The sequence below is a fragment of the Apodemus sylvaticus genome, chromosome 7, assembly GCF_947179515.1.
Source record: "Apodemus sylvaticus chromosome 7, mApoSyl1.1, whole genome shotgun sequence".
NCBI lineage: Eukaryota > Metazoa > Chordata > Mammalia > Rodentia > Muridae > Apodemus > Apodemus sylvaticus.
In genome coordinates this window covers 20,075,437-20,097,212 of record NC_067478.1, presented here as the reverse complement: position 1 = coordinate 20,097,212, position 21,776 = coordinate 20,075,437, and the positions used below count along the sequence as shown (strand labels likewise).

Below are 21,776 nucleotides of genomic sequence, written 5' to 3'. Positions count from 1 at the left end.
CTTGCAGTCAGTGAGCTCTAGAACCATTCAGTCCCTGGCTCAGGCAGTAAGTAGACCTTTGACGGCTATAGAAGAGGTTGGGCTGTAGAGGGTGGGCCAGCAGAGAGAGGTGCAAATACCAAGGAGCTGGGCAGAGTCTAGTAATTTTAACAATCTCAGAAGAGGTGGAGGCACGGAGCACCCTTCAGAGAAGCAGCTGTCACAACGACAGCAGACTCAGCAGTAGCTATAGCAACAAGACACAACTTAGAACAATGATCAAGGCAGGAAGATGAAGCAACGTGGATTCTGAAAGGAGAAGTTGAGGGGGGCAAAGGGCTAAGGTCAAAGGTAGGAAGCCACAAAGGACCGGAGAAGAGAAGCTGCAGACCCTGTTAGCTGAAAGAGCTCCAGAAAGCTGTCAGTCTTCAATCACCAATAGTTCTGGGTAGTCAAGTTTGCAGCCTAGCACTGGCTGCTGCCAAGACTTGGGAAATCCCAACTCTAGGTCTGTAAGCTGCTGAAAGCCATTGCCCATGGTTGGGTAATCCTGATACTTAAACCTAGACACTGCAATGACAGTCACTTTCTAGATGCCCCGGCCCTCCAGAACTGTAACACTGGCTGGGAGAAGAGTCCTGGTGTCTTAGTAGCTACAGGAGCTGGAACACTAGAGGCCTCACTCCCGGCTGCCATTCACACCAAATTCTGCAGAATCAAAAGCTGCCAAAGACTAGTTCTAAGGAGTTTTTCTTGGCTAGCTCACAGTTATCATCCAGTAGAGCAAAAGGACTATAGCTTAGACAACTAGACAAAAAAATATTTACCAAAAACAAGAAATTAAAAAAAAAAACACTCAGAATCTGAGATGACCAAGGTCCACGATGAAGTTGGTTTTATCCCAGGGATACAGGGATGGTTCAACATACGTAATTCACAAAACAAATTTTCAACCCATTGATCAAAAAGTGAACACTAACAATCATACAACCATCTCAAGACATGCAAAAAAAAGCATCTCATAAAATTAAACATTTCTTCACGATAAGAGGGCATAAGCAGATTCATTCTAGAAGAATTGTTGCTAACATACTAAAGACCTATGACAAACCTATGGCAATAGCACGGTGAATGGGAGGACAGCTAAAGCATTGCTTTAAGATCAGGAGGAACGAACGTGCTCCCTCTCGATGCTTTTATGAGATACACGACTAGAAAGCTCAGACACAGGAGGGCAGCAAAAACTGAAATCATACGAGTAAGGAGGAAAGAAGTCAAATTTCCCTGTCTGCATATTTGACTATATATAAATTGAACATCTCTCAAAAGTGTTAGAAATAATTTAACGGGATAGCAGGATATAAAAATCAACATATAAAAACCAGTAGCTTTCCCATATACTAAAAAATACATATGTTGAGAAAGAAATCACGAAAGCCATCTCGTTTAGGATAACTATCAAAAAAGAACAAAGAAGGAAGTGAAAGACCTTTAAGATGAAACATACAAAACCCTCAAGAAAGAAATCAGAGAAAACACACCAACAAAATCAGAAGATCTTGGACATTCACAGATTTGAATAACTGACACTGTTAAATGTCCATGCTACTCAAAGTGACTGACAGATTCATACGGTCCTTGCAGAAACAAGGATTGTGTTCTTCACAATACAGTAGGAGAGAATCCTACAGTTCATGTAGAAATATAAAGGATCTGAATGGAAGAAGCAGTTTTGAGCAAAACGAGTAAAAGAGAAGACACTATAATAGTTAACTTCAGTATCTACTACAGAGCTATAGTAAATAAAATAGCATGGCGCTGGAACAAACAGACACACAGACCAATAGAAGAAAATAGAGAACCCAGAACTAAGTCCACATTTCTACAACCAAGTAGTCCTTGGTGAAGGCACTGCACATATACATCAGAGAAAGGACAAGAATGGTGGAAAACTGGTTATCCACATGCACAGGATTGAAACTGCATCCCTTTATCTCATGGCTTATAAATAACAACTCAAAATGCAGCAGCAACCTGAATGCAAAACCCAAACCCTGAAAACACCCAAACAGAAAGAGGAGGGTTGCAAGACTCTGTTTGCAGACAATGGCTTCCTACATAGGATCCTACAAGCACAGACAATGAAACACTATGGAGTGACATCGCATTACACAGCTTGAAACTCAACAGAGTGATGGGGACATCCTGTATACTAGGAAAAAGCACCTGGCAACTGGTCACCTGGCAGAGTGATCCAATTATAAACGGGCAAATGATAGGAACAGACCCTTCTTAAAGAAGAAATACAAATGGCCAGGAAATATATGAAAACTGTTCAGTATCATTGGCCATTAGAAAAATCCAAAATATAATCAGATACTGTCTCAGCCCAATTAGAATCGATACTGTATTTTAAAAAGCAAGTAATAAATGCTGGTCGAGATGTGGAAAAATGGAACAACACACTTCTGGTAGGAATGTAAATGAATAGCATTATAGAAAATAATATGGTAGTTTCTCAAAAAAAAAAAAAGAACCTATTATGTGATCCAACTAGTTTTCTTTATATAGTGTGTGCACATATATATGTACATATATGTAATATATGTATAATTACACATTTTATATGTAAACTAGTTGGATATTTATATATGTAGACAACACATATATAAAACTATATGTGTGAATATATGGGAATATGAAATCATCATTTCAAAGACATACTTACACATTCATATTTACACAATATCTAAGATACAGAATTATCCCAGATACCCATCAACACGTGAGTAAATAGGGAAAATACCCTTCATTTTCTTTACAGGAACAATGGAATATTATTCAATCATAAAAAGGTGTCATTTGCCACCAAATGGATAGAACTAGAGAACACCATTCTAAAGGAAATGAGTTACACCCACTAGAATACTTGGATCATCTCCTCTCATCGCTGAGATCCAAGAGTGGTCATCTGAGAGCACAGCAATGATTATAAAAGATTACAGAGCAGAGAAGAGGGACTGCACCAGAGCTCACCACAACCAAATTAGAACTAATTGAAGAATTTACAAAAGTTGCAATTAGTTGTTTTTCCATTAGATGGGCGATAGTAACCTCTCTACGTAGAAATAGTGCTAGCCATACCGATCAGAAATCAAGCAAAGCAATCAATACCCACACCAGAGCTTCCATCTGCTCTAGGGGCTTTCTGAGTTGCAGATAATTTTAGTCAACTAACACATGGTAAGGATTGTCAGGACAATATCCAACCTTGTTTCTGCTCTCATAGCACGCGTGTGTCCTTTCCAAGGACTGTTCTGTGCCATGTGTTTTGTTGACTTTCCTGTTTGAAAGGCTCCTAAGAACAGTGCTGACATTCTTTCTAGTACCCCTGAGCTCCAGGAGGCTGGGATGTGCCCAGCAGTTAAAGAACGGAAGCTCCGGCTCATGCTATAGTGCTGTTGGCTCTGAGTTTAATGTTGATGAATCAACAGTCAGTAAGAAATGAGATGCCTTTAGACAGCAACGAACATAAAACAAGGTTATGTAATGATCAGATGACAAAGAATGGGAGAGGCTATTTGCTATCCTCTTGCTGTATTTCCCTTAAGAGAAATGATTCTGTAGTCACTAATTCAGTGTACATGGTCATCTTATATGACATAATTACCATGAACAATGACAACTGACTGTGTTTCAGTTGAGCTTCAAAAAGTCTTCCAAAACAAGGAATGGCAACGCCTGGGCCAGTATGGGAGTTTGTGCTACACAGGAGCAATGGCTCAGTAGAAGGCAGATCTGATAAAGCTGGTGACAGACATACCCAAGAGCGCAGTCAGGGAGGATAATGGAGAGTTGGTGTGTAGATAGCGTTCCTTTGAACCTTGTTCCTTATGGATGGGGACAGAAGGAAGCAGCAACTTTGACCTGAGGAGCCATAAAAGGTATATCTCTCTGTCTGCAGCTGAGGACATGGACACCGGGTGTCAAGACCACCATCTATGGGTCCTGTATACTAGTTCCTGGCCTTTCCAGTGCTTGGATTCTTTCTTTGTACAAAGAGTAAACATGGAACCAGATGTGCTTGGTGCAGAGATTTAGACACACATTAGAAGACACCGTTCCAGGGTCTGACCCCCATGCTTTAGCAAAGGTTCATTGTGAGCTGTCAACTGTCACCAAACAGTAAAATGTAAGGTGTGATCGACCAGGTCAGATCTCACCAACTGTCTCTCCATTCTGCTTCTGAGTCAGAAGTGAGCCAGAGGCTTTGAGGCCATTCCCTCAAATGCCTTTTATTAAATCCAGTGTCCTATTTAAACTGGATTTATAACTTATTCTTGGGAACATACACCCATTGTTAATCTTAATTAATATTTGTATCTGTGCCCTCTTTTAAAAGACTCCAGAGCAGCAGATAAATAGCTGTTCCTCCTGAAAAAGAATTATCAACCTATTGAGCAGAAGAGACAGTTCAGTGGTTAAGGCTGTTAGCCAGTCTTTCAGAGGACCTAGGGGGACTGACTCTTAGCACCCACACGGCAGCTCACAACCATCTGTAGTCCCAGTTCCAGGTGATGTGATGCCCTCCTCTGCCTCCACAGGCACCTGCATGCAAGTGCTCCACAGACATACACACAGGCAAAATGGTCATCACAAAAGATAAAATCAAAATGGAAAAACCAATCATTAACTTTTCAAAGCCCAAGTACTATCTCAGAAAGTGACCAAAATTATGTGGAGAAAGGGGAGGCTGATGTCACCCTAAAATGGGAGGGACAGTGCGTCGTCCACAAAGCTAGCTGCCTATGAATGAAGGTCAAAAGGAAAGCCAGTGCTATCATTTCTGCCTGCACAAACAGAAGTATTTGTTTTCTTCATACACACAAACGTCCTCTGTCACTAATTTCTAATAAAACATCATTAGACACTGTGATGCTCTGAATGTATGATGTCCCCTGCAGGCTCAGGGTTTGAATGTTTGGTTGCTAGTGGGGAGTGCTATCCATCCTCAGAGGCCATTGCCACGGCTTTTGGGAGGCGTGGTCTAGCTGCCAGAAGTCAGTCGCGGTGGTGCTGGGTCTCTGAACTGGTGGTGGGCCTGGCCCTTAACTTCAGCTACTTGAGTGTGAACGGCTTCTGCCCACTTTCCCACCACTGTGGACACAGCCACTCTGCCTCCCGGTCCTGTCTGTAACCAGGCGAATGCCCAAGACAGCAGTTCTCAAGCAGTGAGTTGTAACGGCCACCCCCGCCAAAAACCATCAGAAAACACGAATACTTACATCACAATTCATAACAGTAGCAAAATTACAGTTATGAAGTGGCAACAAAATAATTTTATGGTTGGGGGATCACCATGACATGAGGAACTGTTTTAAAGGGTCGCAGCATTAGAAGGCTGAGAACCACTGCCCTAAAGCCAAAGTAATTCCTCCTGAGTTGTTTTTGCCAGGTATTTTGGTCACAATAGGCAAAAAGTAATTTATATAGAAATCCTTTTTATAACCAATATTACTCCCAAAGCAGCCAAAGAGACAGACGACGAAGAGATTACTATAGCTGTGACTATTTTTTATCACAAGCCAAGGCTGTCGTGATATACAGTAATTCACACCGAGCACCAGGAGCAAGAGTGTCTTGGAGGCATGCAGGGAGGGACACCTGCCGCCTAGCTGGCATTGCTGGGTGACCTTGGGAGAGTTACTTCTCTGGGCCTCGATTTTCTCATCTATAAATGGGGCTAGCACTTAAACCAGAGGACTTGGTGTATCAAACGGAATGGGGTACTGACTGTGCCTCATACGGTGAGTCTTTCCCTCCCTCCTGAAGCCATGAGATGGTCAGAAAGCAAGGCTGCTTTTGGTTATGTGAGGACAGAGGGAACTAGAGAAACAGAACAGGCTGAACTGCAAGCTACCCCAGAGCCCACATGCCTCAGAGCACGAGCAGAGCAGCGAATTACCCCAGGAAGGCAGTGGTGAAGGTTTCTCAGATTTAGCCTAAGTCACGGGTGTCCACAGGGCTAGGTATGGGTTATAAAGTTGTTTTTAGTCAAATTCTTCTTAGCTAGCTGCTTCCATTTTAAACACAGGAGATCCTTTATTTCTGTAGAGGAACAGGCATCCTTTTTTTCCCTTGAAATATATAGTTCTCCTGTGTTCAATATTTTGTACTTTTAGGTAAGAAACATTTCGTATTACTCCACGGCCAGTCACACTGGCTGTCAGTCCATCACTTACAGGCACTTAGAGGTGGACAGGGGGGGAAGAATGGTACCAACCAGGGCTCAACAGCAATACAGAACTTTCTTCTTAGATCTAACATTTCAAAAACTCTAAATTCTAAGGAGAAGTTGAAGTTCAGATGTTCCGATGGAAGTCTACCTTCTGAACAATGATGCCAATTAAATTCACGCGAGCCCAGTCTACCAGCAAAATGAAGGCCCATCCTGTGATTTCTGGCTAATACAGGTTCTCCTACTACAGACACCACAGGGGCCATACTCTAGCAAACTGAGGAGTACTGTCTGAGGTCAGGCAATGTAAGGGCATTTCCTACAGTCTTTCTGGACCAGCTGCCACTCTTAGGGAAAGAGACCTTCAACAGAGCCCCTTCCTTCCCTCATGCCCTGTACAGGTTAGTTTCATCCTTTAAGAGGCTTTCAAACATACCAAGGAGCTGCATCAACAAGCCATTCATCTCCTGCTAAGGAAAAACCTATAGAAGGGAGTCAAGTGACCCAAGCTCTGTTAGAGACGTGGACGCATGTGCCCTGGGCTCTCCACACAGGCTGAGTCACTAAGGGTAGAAAGAGTACTTGAGTGTGCTGGGGAGACAGCCTGGGCTCCCCAGTGCTTACATATGAGACTGGGGGCCTTAATGTGGATCCTTAGCACCCACTTATGACAGAGTGTGTCAAGCCAGCACTGGGTGGCAGAGCACACAAGAGGAAGATAACTGACAATGACCTCTGACCTCCACACTCTCATTCAAATGCACTTACATGTATACACATTCACATACGACCATATGCATGCCCTCTGCACACACAGTACCAACACCTGAGGTTTTCTAGACTCACACAGGTCCCCTTTTCTGGCATGCGAGGCCTGTTAGGAGCATTTGTCTCCTTTGAGGAGATAGGATGGAGCCTGTGTGAGGCCAAGAATGTAGATCACACTTCCTCTTTATGGTTTTGGCATTAAAGACGGGATATTGAGGTCAGCGAATTAAGTAGTATTGCAAAGCTGCCAACTACCAACAGAGTATGCATTGTCATTTAGACCACAGTGCTTATGAAAGATTACTTCTCAGCCATAGTAAACTCGGTCATTTTTCTTTTTTCTTTTACAGTGCCTGAAAAATATCCCCAGAAATTGAATTTTGGGACCTACAAATGTGTGTTTCCTCTGGGTAGTAGGCATTTGTCCCAGAGAGTTATAGTGATGTCTTCACATCCAAAAGGTGGAAAGGCTGTAAGAGACGGGCTACATATTCCACAGAACATTTGGATATGGGGTGAATACTGAAACCCAATGGTCATGCATTAAAGAGGCAGGGATTTTAGTATATTGTCCATAGCAACATGGTCCTTGGTAAACTTTATTTTGAGCAGTAACTTTAAACCCTTCTGTTCTCTTCTCTTAGCTTTTCCAATACCACTTAAATACTAAGAGAATCATTTTTAATTCTCCAGATAGTATAGTTTTAATTTGCAATTCTGGTTTAATATTTCAGAATATGTAATTTAGATCAAGTCACTCCTCAGGAAATATAGTCCCCAAGATGCACAGCTGAAATCAAAGTTATAATGAAAAACAAAATAATAGTGTGGGCAGCAGTGGTGTGGGCCGATGTAGACTACACTTCCTTCACTTGCAGAGAGTAGAGTTAGCATGGGTTAGACCCATACAGAGAAGTACATTTAACTTCACCACAAAGTTCGGAGTCAAAACATTTCAGTATTTCTGACACATCTCATTTTTATGCCTCAATCCCAAAAGCATTGTAAAACAGTAAATTTGATCTCAACTCTGAAGTTCTCAAATAGCTTGGGATGATGACTTTGATGATTCTACCTTGCTCTGGTGACTAGTTGGAAACACATCATTTGAGGGTTATTTAGACTAATGGTTTCCCAAGCTAGCTGATCATCAGGACTGATGGTTCAAAGGTAGCTGTCAGTCTTTGTGTCTCTGTCTCTGTCTGTCTCTGTCTGTCTCTGACTCTCTCTGTCTCTGTCTGTCTCTGACTCCCTCTGTCTCTCTCTGCGTGTGCATGTTTGTATATGTTGGAGAGGTCAACCTTGGGTTGTCATTCCTCAGAATGGGTCAACCTTGTTTTTGGAGACTCACTGGATTGGAGCTTGCCAAGAGTAGATCAGGTTGGCTGACCAGCTGGTCTCAGGGTCCCTCTGCCACCCTAGTGCTAGGATTCCAAGCACATTCCATCGTGTCAGCTATTTCAGATCCCCGTGGGTGCTGGGGATCGAATGCAGGACCTTATTACTTGAATAGCCTGCACTTTATTGCATTACCTCCCCAGCCCCAGAATCTATTTTAAAAATATATTTCCTAGTCCCTCAGGAACTCTAATTCCTGGGTTCTGTGGTAGGGTTATTGGCAAGGGCTTTCAGGATCAAGATTCAGGTTTAAGAGTGAGAACTGAACCTAGGACAGCGAAAATGAGGCTCCCCCAAATACCAAAGGGACCTGGGCCCACTGTACCCCTGGGGAGGACTCCTGCCTCAGCTGCACACAGTACTCTGGCACAGCTAGGCCAGAGCCACTCTCCCTCTCCCTGCAAGTGGCAGTTTTATGAGAGGAGGCGGGACGATAAATGAAAGCACATTTGCAAGTCACATTCACCACAGAGAGGGAGTGACTCAGTGTTTCTCAAATATTTAGATCTGCAGTCTCTCCCACGGTCCCTGTCTGAAGCAGTGCATACGCAGTGTTGAGGTGCGTTCTCGCCTTCTTCTGACTCCGGTTAACCCCTCTCTCAGTGCTCCTGGGCCGTGCTTCACCAGGTGCTTGGAATGAGGATGACTAAAAGGGAAAGAGCAGAAGCTCAGGGAAGGAAGAGTGTGTGGGGATCTTCTAAGATTAGTACTGGACAAGGAGCAGAAGCCACTGGAATCACTTGCTGCAAAGGTGGGGTATAAGTTTTTCCCACAGCCTGTACTATGGGGATCTTAGCTGAGGCTAGTTGGAGTAACAGTAGGGGCTACCCTCGGGGTGCAGGAAAGAGTCTTCCCTTGTCATGGTGCATAGCCAACTGCAAGGAGAGAGGCAGGTGGGAGGTGATGGTGTGTAATGGAAGGCAGCGAAGGTCAGTCTCTTGAAACCTGAGCGCTGTGATGTCACAGTGCTGCATTGGAGCAGGAAACCGGGGCTGTGCACAAGACCAAGTGAGATGGCGCCTTCTCCCAGAGAACTGACAGTTTATCAGGGGGAGAGAACATCTTACAAAAAGCTACTGGATAGCTGGCCATGGTGGCTCAAGCCTGTAGCCAAAGCACTCCAGAGGTGGAGATGGGAGGATTATAAATTTGAGGTTTGCCTGGGCTAGTTAGTAAGTTCCAGGGCCATCTACCTGAGTGACAAAGTCAGACCCTGTCTCAACAGGAAAACAAAAACAGTGCCAGTAGCTTAGTGAGAAAGTGCTTGCTCTGTATACCCAGGGTCCTGCATTTAAATACCACCCCCCCCCCCAGCTATCTGTGCCTCTGCTGTGTTAGACAACTAACATTGTTAGTATTATTGGTAATTACAACAAGTCAGACAATATGTCACCGTGCTGGAGCCCTGGGACTCCTCTCTGTAGCACAGGCATAGCCCATGCAAAGAGCTGTTCTGAGGTCTTGCAGCACAGTTAGGGACAATCATGTCTGGCCCTTGGAAGGGACAGGATGAGTCTTAGAGGTGGAGGATCATAAGCTAAGGCCTTGGGCAGTCAAATGGATTTCTGACAGGCGTATAATAGAAGGATATAAGAGCCCAGAAGTAGGACGACGACGATGACAGCTATGAAGATGACGGTGACAGGTATGTGAAGATGCCTACATTATGCAAGCTCTACCACTGGGCAGCTGAAAGAAATCCCACCACAGTACAATTTAGGGCACAGTACATCTTCCTCTCCAGCTTCTAAGACAGAACTGCTCTCATCTGCTGGGAAGGGTAAGATGCAGGTTGAAGAGGTAAAGAAAAATACAGAAGTAGCCGGTAGTTTAAAAGATAGCTGTTGGGCTTCAACGTTCAGTCTTCTCAAACCAATGTAATAAAAGGAATGCTTGCAAAGCACGAGATAGCTGGAAAGTTGCACACCATCCAATAGAATCCAAGAGCCTAACTCAGCTGCAGGACTCATGACTGGTCCCTATCCATGAAGAAACAGCGTTACATGTCTGCCACTAGGTGGTGCCAAACCCTAGTTTAGACCTGGATTGACATAGCTACCTCTGCTGGCTCCTTAGAACTCCAGACTGCTAATAGGTAGACCAGTTCTCTCTCCTTAAGCTATTAACATCACAATGATGTAATGATGTGGCTTATACCAGTGGTTCTTAATATACAGTCCTTATATCACTGGCACTAGGAAATTTACTAGAAACATTATCAGGTTCTATCTAGAGCCAGAATTGGAAAAATTCAGAGTGGGCTCCCAGCAATCAGTTTCAAGCCCTTCAAGATGTACAATAAATAGAAGTAGACACACACACACACACACACACACACACACACACACTTTATTCACAACCTTCTCTGCCTTAGTATTAAGGTATGGTAGAGTGTTATTATATAACTGTGACCTTGGACAAGTCATTTACATCTCTACTTTGGAAGAGAGACCAATTTCCAATGCCCATTTCAGCTGCACCCTACTGCAATCCAGCAGTTCTCCAGTGGGGTAGTGCAGGTATTCAAGGATCTTGTTGGAAGCATGTAGCATAGTGTGTCTGCTTTCCAGTGGCCAATTTAGAAATGCCACCTGTCTCCACGGTTCAATTTCCTGGGCTAGTGATATTACTGCTCTTTGAGAAATTGCAAGTATAAGGTAGAACTTAACAACACAGGGTTTGTGGCAGGTAAGCCAACATGAGGTCATCAGGTTTGATTGCGAATGCCTCTGTGCACTGAAGCATCTCCCAGCACTGAATTAACATTCTAAACACAGGCTGCTGGGACCGATCCAAATAGTTAAATCTGAGAACAACTACTTACAAAAAAACCTTCCTTCCAGAACCTAAAAGATTAACAAACACAGTCAACGTGGAAGGATAAGTCAAACATGTTTCCCACCTCTGCCATGCAAGTCAGTGTCTAACACAGGATCTGTAAACTGGACAAAACAAACAAGGACCACAACTAATTACACCCAAGTCAGACTGGGCATGTGCCAGGAAGTTAGAAAACAAATCATCTATTTGCCACAGCTGTCTGTCCTTAATCCACAGATACACACTGACATCTAGACATAGGCTTTTAAATCAAAATGTACATGGTAGACAAAGTTTTTGTCTCTCCTTCCAACTGGGGGAATATCTAGTACTCAGAACACTGGAACATAGTAGGTGTTTGGTGCCTGTTTGAATACATGCATGGATGACTGTATAAGACTGATGCAGGGGCCTATCCAGTAGAAATTTCTGAGATCATGGAAATATTACAGAAGTTGTATTGACCAAGACAGTACAAGCTACAGGTGGCTACTGACCACTTAAACCAGGAGCTAATTTAACTGGGGATGCAAGCTCCAAATTTTAAGTAATTTCACTTTAAACACATTCTGATTCTTCCCACTAAAGGCTATGGCTGCACAGCTATCCAGAGAGAAATGAATTTAAAGTTGAAAATGAGATTTTATCTTTTATTTGGGGACCAGGTGGTGTTGAACCCATGGACAGCAAAGCTGGTGGGAGGAAGAGCCAGGTGACTGATGGGCATTTGGCCAGGGACAATAACCATTTTATTGGCCAAGAGCAAAGAGCTCAGAACTTCCCCGGGCTGCGCATGTGCTTCCCTTGCCTGCACATGCGCTCAGGCTGTGACGGTCATCCAACCATTTTCATTCATTCAAGCATTTTCCGATCTGTTTCTCTATTTCTTTCTGAAGGGTCACTATACCAAAAATGGATCCTATGGGGTAGGTAATGCCTCGAGGTTCCTGGGCTTGCTATGTAAGACAGGAACTCCTAAAGAAAAGAAGGTTATACTGCAAAATGAGATGTGAAATGAGAGCCATTTATCTTCAATCGAAAGACAAAAGAACTATATTTTTGTTTCTGTTCAAATAAGAGAAGATTGATGTCATGAAGGCTAAATATTATGCACTGCTTGCCATCTACAGGCCTGAGCGTGGCTCCTTCCCTTTCTCTGAACCATGGGTAAGACCTGATAGCAGGCCAGGCAGCTTGCTGGCTAACAGGAGCAGGCACAGTTCCTTTATTAGCAGTGGGATTATTACCTTGGGCATCATGGGAGCCAGGGGCATCCTGTCCTCTTAGCATACAAACACTGTCTCTGGCAGTATCTGCTGTTCATCGGTTTTAAGTCTAATTCCCATGAGGTCCTGCAACACATGCTGACCTTCTTCCCCAGGCTATGAGCCAACGGGACTAAGCAGTTGCAGGTCTTGTCATCTACCTAGAATCAGTGTCATGGCTTTGGCCATCTCTACACACCTGTAACCTTCCCTGCACTGGGGTAAGATGCAGGTAATTTCATTATTGCAGGTATTTTTTTAAAAAGACCCCATTAGATATTGATGGGCCGGGTATCACTGACAGCTATTTAGGCTAACCCCATCCTTCTGAGCTTCCATGATACTTCAGGGCCGTGAGAACTGAAGTGTTATTTACCAGGGACCTTTATATCAGGATTCCTGTTGGGGAGTCTCACAACTAGAGACATCTTCACAACCTAGGAAAAATGCAACAGAGCAAAGACATTATTCTCCTGTAGCAGCTGAGGAGAGTCCAAGTCAAGACATGGAAGGCTTAGCGCAGGCTCCCTAGAGCCCACCAGAGTCCTGGAGGTGTGGCTGCTTGTAGTTCCTCCTCTACAATTCTTCAATGCCCTGCTTTCTAAACCACTCTGTGGTAGATACTTCTGTGTCCTGGTTCAGGCTTCCTCCCCTTTTGATCTCAGTCCTAACCACACTGTTCCACGTGAGCTTTTGCTCCCACTGGGCCTATAGCTGTCTACCTCAAGTGTGAACTACACATTTTCAGTCTGGGTTTTAGGACTCCTCTAAACCTCAGAAGTCATGAGAGCTAACCAGGCTTACACATACATGTGCTTCTGAGAAACACATGAGGGTAATATCTCTGTGGCATCACTCAGCAAGTCAAACCTCCTACCTGAAGGAGACAAATCTAGGTGGGACCTCATGCTTCCCAGCAGATCCCAACAGAAGCCAACTTCTACCTCCCCAGCACAACTTTACTAACGCATCCTTCTGTGGTCACTGCTCTTGCTCATTTTCTTCCTGTGCTCGGGGCTCACCTTCCAAACAAACCCCTTGCTCCTTAATCCTTGTCTCAGGCAGGAGGGGATCTAAATGAAGGCAGAGGCCTTCCTGACCTCACTCTCTCAGCTCTCCACAGGGTGAAGGAGTTCTATAAGCTAACATGTCTCCTATCTGAAGAAGTTGCTGTTTTTCTGACCAAGTCATAACCGACGTAGTTATGTAGCAGTAGTCCACGCTGGATCACTGTATTATCTGTATGTATGTATGTGTGTGTGTGTGTGTATACATACATGCATATATATGTATGTACGTATAGACATATATAAATGTATATAATATATATGTATGTATGTGTATATATACACATATGTATGTGTTCTGGATCAAAGGGCATGACTCTATTATTTTATTTCTGCTAGGACATGTATGTTGGTATGATGGAAGACATTACTAGCTGATTTTGCATTAACCACTCCCCAAATTTCACCTACAAACAAAATCCAAATCTTGATTTATCTGAAAACATATTTGATCCAAATTTCAACTTCTTATTATTTTCTGTCTCCAGTAGAGAAGCCACGCCTCCTCTGGATTTCTCTAGGTAAACTTCATTCACCTTGGGCTTTCTTCTTTCTGCGTACAATGAAATGGTGATAAACTTATCCCCCTACAGTGACAGGGATGCAAGGACCCGGCACAGTAGGGTGGTTCCTGGGCCACGGATCCACTCCAGTAGCTCTGAACGCTGGTCTCCACACTTTGAGTCGGGAGGATAAAGGTTTACTTTGTAACTCTGTCACTTGTCTGGAACACCGCTGAGCGCCATCCCCTCTCTGACACACACCGCATTGATAGTTCTAACTTTAGAATGACTTGCTTTGAATGGATTCCCAGAAGAAAACTGCCACAAAAAAGGAGTAAACATATGCTAATTTATGATACATGTGGCTAAATTACTTTCCAAAAGAGGCACATCAATCTATGCGGCTATGGCCTCTACTGAAGCTGCACATCCTGGACAGGAACCGTTTGTGTTTTCTAATTATCTTGCTAGCTGGTTTCCATTTTGATTAGCAATTTAATACATAGTAAGTTCCAAGCTCATAGGCCACAGGGTGATAAAAGGCTCTGTGGGAATCCTACTCAAATGAACACTGTCTTCTGACCACTGGGAAAAGAAACACACGCCTACAGGGATTGCATCAAGAATCAACAATCAAGGAAGCCACTATCGTCATCTTTGAGAACTACTGCCCTCACTAAACACCAGTGTTAGGGAAAGAGAGAGAGGGGAGGACAAGAAACAGTGAGAAGATAATCCATAAAGGGAGAAAGATTAGGCCAATAACCAACCAGCTGCCAACGTATCTGCTGGACCCTGGAGAAGTAGAAGGAGCAAATGAGTCACCCCTTTTACAACTGCAATCAGATAGGAAAAAGGACAGAGTGGGTCACTTCCATCTGCCAATTCCAGAGCTACTGTGGTCTGAGAGAGAACATCATGGAGAAAGAAACTAAAGCAACAAAGGCGGAGAGGTGACCACTGACCGACAGGTGTGCTTGCCATGGTTAGCTGTGCACTGTCTGTGGTTCAGAGCTCCATCACAGCTTGTAGCTGAGATCCCTTCTCCTCTTAGCAGACAGTTCTGAGACCCTTCACTGACTTATCCCAATACTGCAAGTGTCATGGAAGAGATTCCTGAAGCATCAGTCATTCAGTTATTCGCTAAGAAGTATACCAGCCAGGTACAGTGGCACACATCTATAATGCTAGTATTTGGAGTACAGACACAGGAGGATTGCTCTGAGTTTGAAGCCGACTTGGTCTGTAGAGTGAGTTCTAGGTCAGCCAAGGTTATATCATGAGACTCCATTTCAAACCATCTGAGACACAGTACTCTGTTAGTGAGAAGAAAAACTTAGTCCTGATGGGTGGACCGCGTCCTACATGCAGAAGACAGCTGTGCTGAATCCCTTAAGGCAGGCAGGACGTCCAAAGGAATGCTCAGAAGAGAACCTGTAACTGGGTGGGAAAGAAATAGGTTGCAGAGATGAGGTTTTGAATTTTGTTCCTGACTTTCTCCTAGAGTGACAGAATTACACAGATTACTTGATTTTTGTAAGCCGCAGTTTTGTTTAGCTGTGAAAGTGTGATTACTATCATTGTTCAGGGACCACTCACGGCAAGAATTGAATTAAGTAATCCATGTGGGAACATCTTATTAATTATAAAGAAGTAACTATAATTGGTTTTCTTATTGGGATTGCTTTGGTTGCTATTCTGTGCACATCAAAAAAGAAGATTTAAATGTTCAAATTTGTTCTTTTCAGATTTAAGACCATATGTGAATTATACAGTTGATCAGTAGTTTAAAAGATCTTCCTTATTCTCTCTCTCTTTTTTCTCTCTCTTTCTCTCCCTCCCTTCCTCCCTCCATATCAGAGTATACAGCACCCAGGTGTGCAGCACCCATACACACCCCATAACTAAACACCTACTATCTTGGCTATACTGAATAGGATTTGAGAAGTTATAATTTCATGACAAATTTGTAACTCAGACACGGGTTTCTTTTTTTCTTTTTTGTTTTTCTTTTTGAGATGGTATTTTAATCACAATATTTCCCCCTTTCCTTTTCCTACTCCAAACCTTCCTATACATCTCTCCTGCTTTCCTGTAAATCCTTGGTCTCTTTTTTGTCTCTCTATATGCATGCAATAATAATTGCTTAATATAACCCGTTAAATGCATAGGTGTGTCCACGTGCTCAGGGCTGGCCGTCTGCACAGGGCACTGGTGAGTGTGCTCTCCCCTGAGGCACCTCTCTCCGTGCCAGCTTCACTCAGTCGCCTGTGGTTTTCTGTGTAGGACTGAGGCCTTCTGGGCTTTCCCCCATCAGTTTGCCGTGTTCATTGGTGCCCTCCTTGTTGAGTTCACGACTGGGCAGTCATACTGCTGAGCTTCTATGAGTTAGCTGTAGTACAACCATTTTAAGTTTATCCCTGACTAGCTTACAAATAAATGAGACTCAGACTATGGTTATTTTATTTGGCTTTGACAGTTACTGGAGGGTAAACCTAATCTACTCTTCTAATTGCTGGCCTGCTGTTTTCTGAGCGATGTATCCCTGATACTTACTGTTTCTCCAGGGTCTGGTCCAGCGACCTTTAAACTCCCCCAGTCTAGTTTTCTACCTAGCAAGGCCTCTGCCCGTTTATGCCCTATACAGCTTCCCAAGGGCTGGGTGATCTCAGAGGAGCTCCATTTTAACTCAGTGTGGCCAAACAAGATGGGCAAACTAGTTCTGTACATATTCCAGCCACCTCCCTAACAGTGGAGAATGTTCTCAACCACTGGGGTGAAAATTGTGCGTACACACACACACACACCACCTACACACTCACTGTCAAGGCCGTCTTACTCTTTCCCTGTGTCCAAGCGCTGGTCCTTTGAGTCAGCTATTGTAGCCTTGGGTTGTGGAGCAGGCATAGTACACAGCTCTATTCTCAGCAAAGGAGCCTACAGGAAAGAGGTGGGGGTGGGAGAGGGGAGGGGAGGGGAGGAGGGGGTGGAGTAAGGGGGGCTGGGAGCCCTGAGGGTGACTGGAAAGCCTGGTGCAAGATGCAGGTCACTCTGGCACTGCGTGGGTCCTCTGATGGTCACTTTGGCAATAAGGTGTTAAATAACAGAGGAGGGGGAGGATTGTGATTTCACCCTCCAGCTCCTTCACAGCAGGGTCTGAGGTGGGCAGTAGACAGCTGAAAGCATCTCCTGTGGCTTCTCCCTTCAACCTCTTGATTTCTAAACCCTGATCCATGCATCACCACACTGGGAGTTCTTTAGTGGCTCCCCTCTGGGCACTGACACTGAGTCCTGACCACCTTGAAGCAGGAAGCTGGGAAGGAAACTTTTAAGAGCCAAGGCCTAATTAACAAAAGGGAATTTACCCTTTCCCCCACTCTCCTGCAGCACAAAAGTGGCCAACTTCCAGGTAGAGGTGACATCATCGCCTAGCCTAGGTTTCTGGGTGGATGACATCAGACAGAGCTGTGACCTGTCCTAGCTGACATGTGACACACTGAGTGGCTGTCAGGGACACTGACAGCTGTTACCTCAGTGTGCCTCAGAATGATTGATGGGTGGCTCCCAGAGTGCTGGGATTACAGGCGTGCACTGAGTTCTGAGAGTGTCCTCTGACTTCCACACGTACACTGACACGCGCACACCACACCCACACTGTGACATGTGTACACCATGCCCACACTCACACATACAAAGATTGAAAAAGAAAAAAAAAGACCCAAATTGGCACTGACAATACTCTCTTTTCTTTCCAAAGAATTACTATTTAACAAAAAACAAATAAACAAATAAAAGCAGTTCTTTCAGTATCTCTGACAGACTCATAACATATCCAGGCCTTAGAATATGTGAGTGTTTAGTTTACATACTCAGGCTAATGGCTACATGAAGCAAGGCTTCTCTCTTCATTCACAAGACACAGAACAAACCCCATACTGGTCTCGGAGTGCTTGAGGCAGCTAGCACAGTGCCCATTCTATAGTAGGACCAGCGCATGTTAGGTCTCTTTATGTGCCCAGCTCCTTCCCTGCACCTCTGCTGAGAGGCTTTGGTTACTAGGTGTTGTGCAAGCCTGCAATCCCAGCACCTAGGAGATGGAAGGAGGAGGGGAGGGTCAGGAATTGAAGATTGGCTTGGACTACATGAAATCCTATATATAAAATGGGCATAGGGATACCAAGTCTTCCTGCTTAAATATTTTTTTTTTTTTTTTTTTTTGGATTTGGCATTTTCGAGACAGGGTTTCTCTGTGTAACCCTGGCTGTCCTGGACTCACTCTATAGACTAGGCTGGCCTCGAACTCAGAAATCTGCCTGCCTCTGCCTCTGCCTCCTAGAGTGCTGGGATTACAGGCATGCACCACCACTGCCCGGCTGCTTTAAAGTTTTAAAGCAAAGACAACACGTGATTTTTCTACAGCACAGCTTATAGGTGTTATGATGTCGAAAACCAGTAGCTAGAGCTGAGTGTTACAAGCTAACATACGCTAACACACACACACACACACACACACACACACAGTTGGACCAAACTCTCTCTCTCTCTCTCTGTAGGAGGATGAAGAAGTTTGGATGAAAAGCGGGGAGTCTCTTAAGAGCAAACGAAGAAGTGATTACAGAAATGGAATCTTTGCAGTTATTTTTATGATCATGGAAATGGGTTTATGGCCAGACTGTTTCTGTAACAGTGAACATTTTTTCCACAAAACAATGGAAACCATTAATGACATGTGAGTAAGAAGACTATAGAGGAAGAACAAGTCAAAAGCCAAAACAAACAAACAAACAAACCCCAAGTTAACGTTACCTGAGGACACGATTACAAAGGAGAAAAACACCATAAGGAATAATATAGAAATAAATCAAATTCTAACACTATGCTTAATGAGGAAAAGAAAAAAACAGAGTCAGCTGTTCCTGATCAGTAGGGAGGCTGCTTTCCAGGTGTCCTGTCTTAAAGGGTTAATGACAAAAGGAGGCCTGTGACTTAGCAGGAAATGGGGAACTGTAACATCTAATTCAGAGCATATTAATTAGCTCCTACCCTGCCCCCCATTTCCGAGGGCCTGGTGATATTCTGGGTAGTTCAAAAAAGTGAAATATCTTATCCTTCCATCCTTGAGATGCCTCTAGAATAAAAATAAGGTCATTTATATTGGTAGGAAACAGTATCTTGCATGATCTGAATGCTGCTTCTTGTCCTGCTGTACTTAAAAATCAAGGCTAACATATTAAAAGTCCTGAGGTCTTTATCCTGGACATTACCCTTGGCCCAGATATGCTAACAAAACTCTGTGATCAAAGGTCACTCCTACATCCACAAAACGGCAGTCCTCAAGACCAGAAACAATAATTTTCATCTGATGTTGAGTTACCAATAATTTTCGTCTCATGTGGAGTTAAACACTGAGATCTCTGTTACCATGGAGATGTTATTTCTCTTGCAGTGGTGGCCTTTCCTGTCAGATAGAGTCAGAACCCCGATCAATAAGAAAGCAATACTTCATTGTCTGCATCCTTCTGGGGGTTCAAGATCCTAAGCCAAAGCAACAGAGCCTGAGATCCCCATGCCTATGGTTTCCCCTGTGAAGTGTGTGATTCTCAACAGAGATGCCAACCGACGTCATCACTGTGCTTTGCTGAAGATTCTGCAAGATGTTAAAGTAGACAAGCCAAACACTCGCACGCACGCCACACTGCCTGGTTCCCATCAGCCCCTGTAAATCGGCTTCCTTTAGTGAGTGAGTGCTTCATGTGTCTATCTGGCTCCTGATCAAGACTCAACGAACTGAGGACTCTATGCACTGGGTGTTGGTGTAGCGTAGGGGTGTGAATGAATCTCTAGATTTGTTCTCTGTCTCACATTGGTATCAAGTAGAATTCTTGATGTCTTTTAATCTCATTATAACAAATGTTGAAATCTGTCCAGCTTTTTATTTTGCTCATCTGGGCATCTTCTGGTTATCTCAAAGGCCTAGAATTCTCTTCCATTCCCAACAGAGGAATAGCTTGCTGTTGTGCCCACTACGGTAATAAGTAAATGTTTTCACTGTTAACTACATCTTCACACTTATGGAATCTATCTATCTATCTATCTATCTATCTATCTATCTATCTATCCATCCATCCATCCATCTATCCATGCATCCATCCCTCTGTCTATATCTATCTATCCATCCATCTATCCATGCATCCATCCCTCTATCTCTGTCTATCTATCTCCCTCCCTCCCTCCATCTGTCTGTCTGTCTGTCTGTCTCTCTCTCTCTCTCTCTCTCTCTATCAGTCTGTCTTTCTGTCTGTTTATATATTGGTCATTGACCTCTATATCAGCAAATATGGAGCCCTAAGCAGGTTCTCTGTTTCTTTATGTGTACCCTTATAGCAGGGAAGCCTTCCTCTAGTTTATCTTCTAGGTCATCTTCCAGAGAAGAACAAGTGAGAGGAGACAGAAACAGAGAGGATTCCCGTTGTATAAATGTGTGGGAGGCATCCCAGGCACCCCACTGTAGCACTATGTCTGTAGACACTACTGTGTGTAACCAGCAAGAAGGGAGCCAGGGCAGAGCTGAGAGTCTGTGTCCATCAAACTTATTTCTCCTATCCCCTGACAAGGTGAGGAACACAGAATACTGTTGGAACCTCAAAGTTAGCCAACCCACTTATAGACAAAATCTAAGCCTCTGAAAGGCTATCTAACTCTCCAGCTCACTTCCAAATGGCATTAGGCTTGGATAGGAATCATAAGTAACTCTTTATCATATCAACTGCTGAGACTTTAAGATTTTTGTTAAAGCCACTAATGTTGCCTACTCTGACTTAAAAGGAAAGCTGATGAACTTTCCGTATTTCCTAAATACGGGTACTTCAATATGCTCAGTTCGTCTGCAGCCAACGTCCTGGGTAGTCCTAACTAATTGGGATTAGGATTTTGAAGCAGAACTTGATAGACAAACAGTGTTCATTAATTCTCTGGGTTCAAGGGCCAGGAAATATATTTTAAATCAGACAAATGTGTAATTTGTGACAAAATAAAATATAAAACTTCTTCCTCCTGACTTCCGCCAACATTCCATTCCTATGAGAAAAAGAATGAAATAAAAAAGCCCTAGCATACCGTCTTTGAAATCTTGAACCCACACTGTTACTTCAGAGTGACGGAGAACAAGGAAAGGGAGGGAGAGGCACAGCGCCCACCTTCTTTCAGAGGGTTCGCTCATCATTTATATGAGATTATTCTACCACAGAGCTACTTTTCCTTTTGAAAAAGTATAGTGTGCAGACTTGCCTAGTTCAATGGGAAAGGTTTCCAAGAAAATTAAATGTCAGGGCTGCTTGCCTTATTGGTTTTGTTCTCTATAAATTCCCTTTTTTAATTCAGCTTTGAATAATAACATTCCTTGGTGTCCCTGTGACGAATTAGCTTTCCGTGCTAATTCGGTGTGAGAAGTGAGAAAAGGAGCAAGGAGTACTTCTGGCTCCCATGTGAGCAGGGCAGGAGCGAATTAAGTTTAATGACAGCTCATCATGGCCCTGGGGAAGAAAGGGCGTCTGAGGCATCAGGTATACATGAATGCACACAGGAAGGCTGCTCACTCTTCCTGGCCTTTTCTCTTAAAAAATGTCTCACTGTGTGTATGTGCATACTGTATGTGCACGTGTGTGCACACATACATCTGTGTGTATATTACCTGTGTAAGTCACACATGCGAGTGTGGGCATTTGCATGCCACAGTGTC

At 43.7% G+C, this 21,776-nt stretch overlaps 1 protein-coding gene and 1 long non-coding RNA gene across 6 annotated transcripts in view; one reads left to right on the top strand and one right to left on the bottom strand.

Annotated features, from left to right (window-relative positions):
- Positions 1–21,776, bottom strand: part of Tmem108 (transmembrane protein 108) — a 285,084-nt gene that overhangs the window by 136,952 nt on the left and 126,356 nt on the right. The window lies entirely within an intron of this gene.
- On the top strand, positions 8,886–21,217 carry LOC127688636 (uncharacterized). Its single transcript, XR_007978726.1, has 3 exons — positions 8,886–8,942; positions 18,592–18,767; positions 19,485–21,217. It is a non-coding gene; the product is annotated as an uncharacterized LOC127688636 (long non-coding RNA).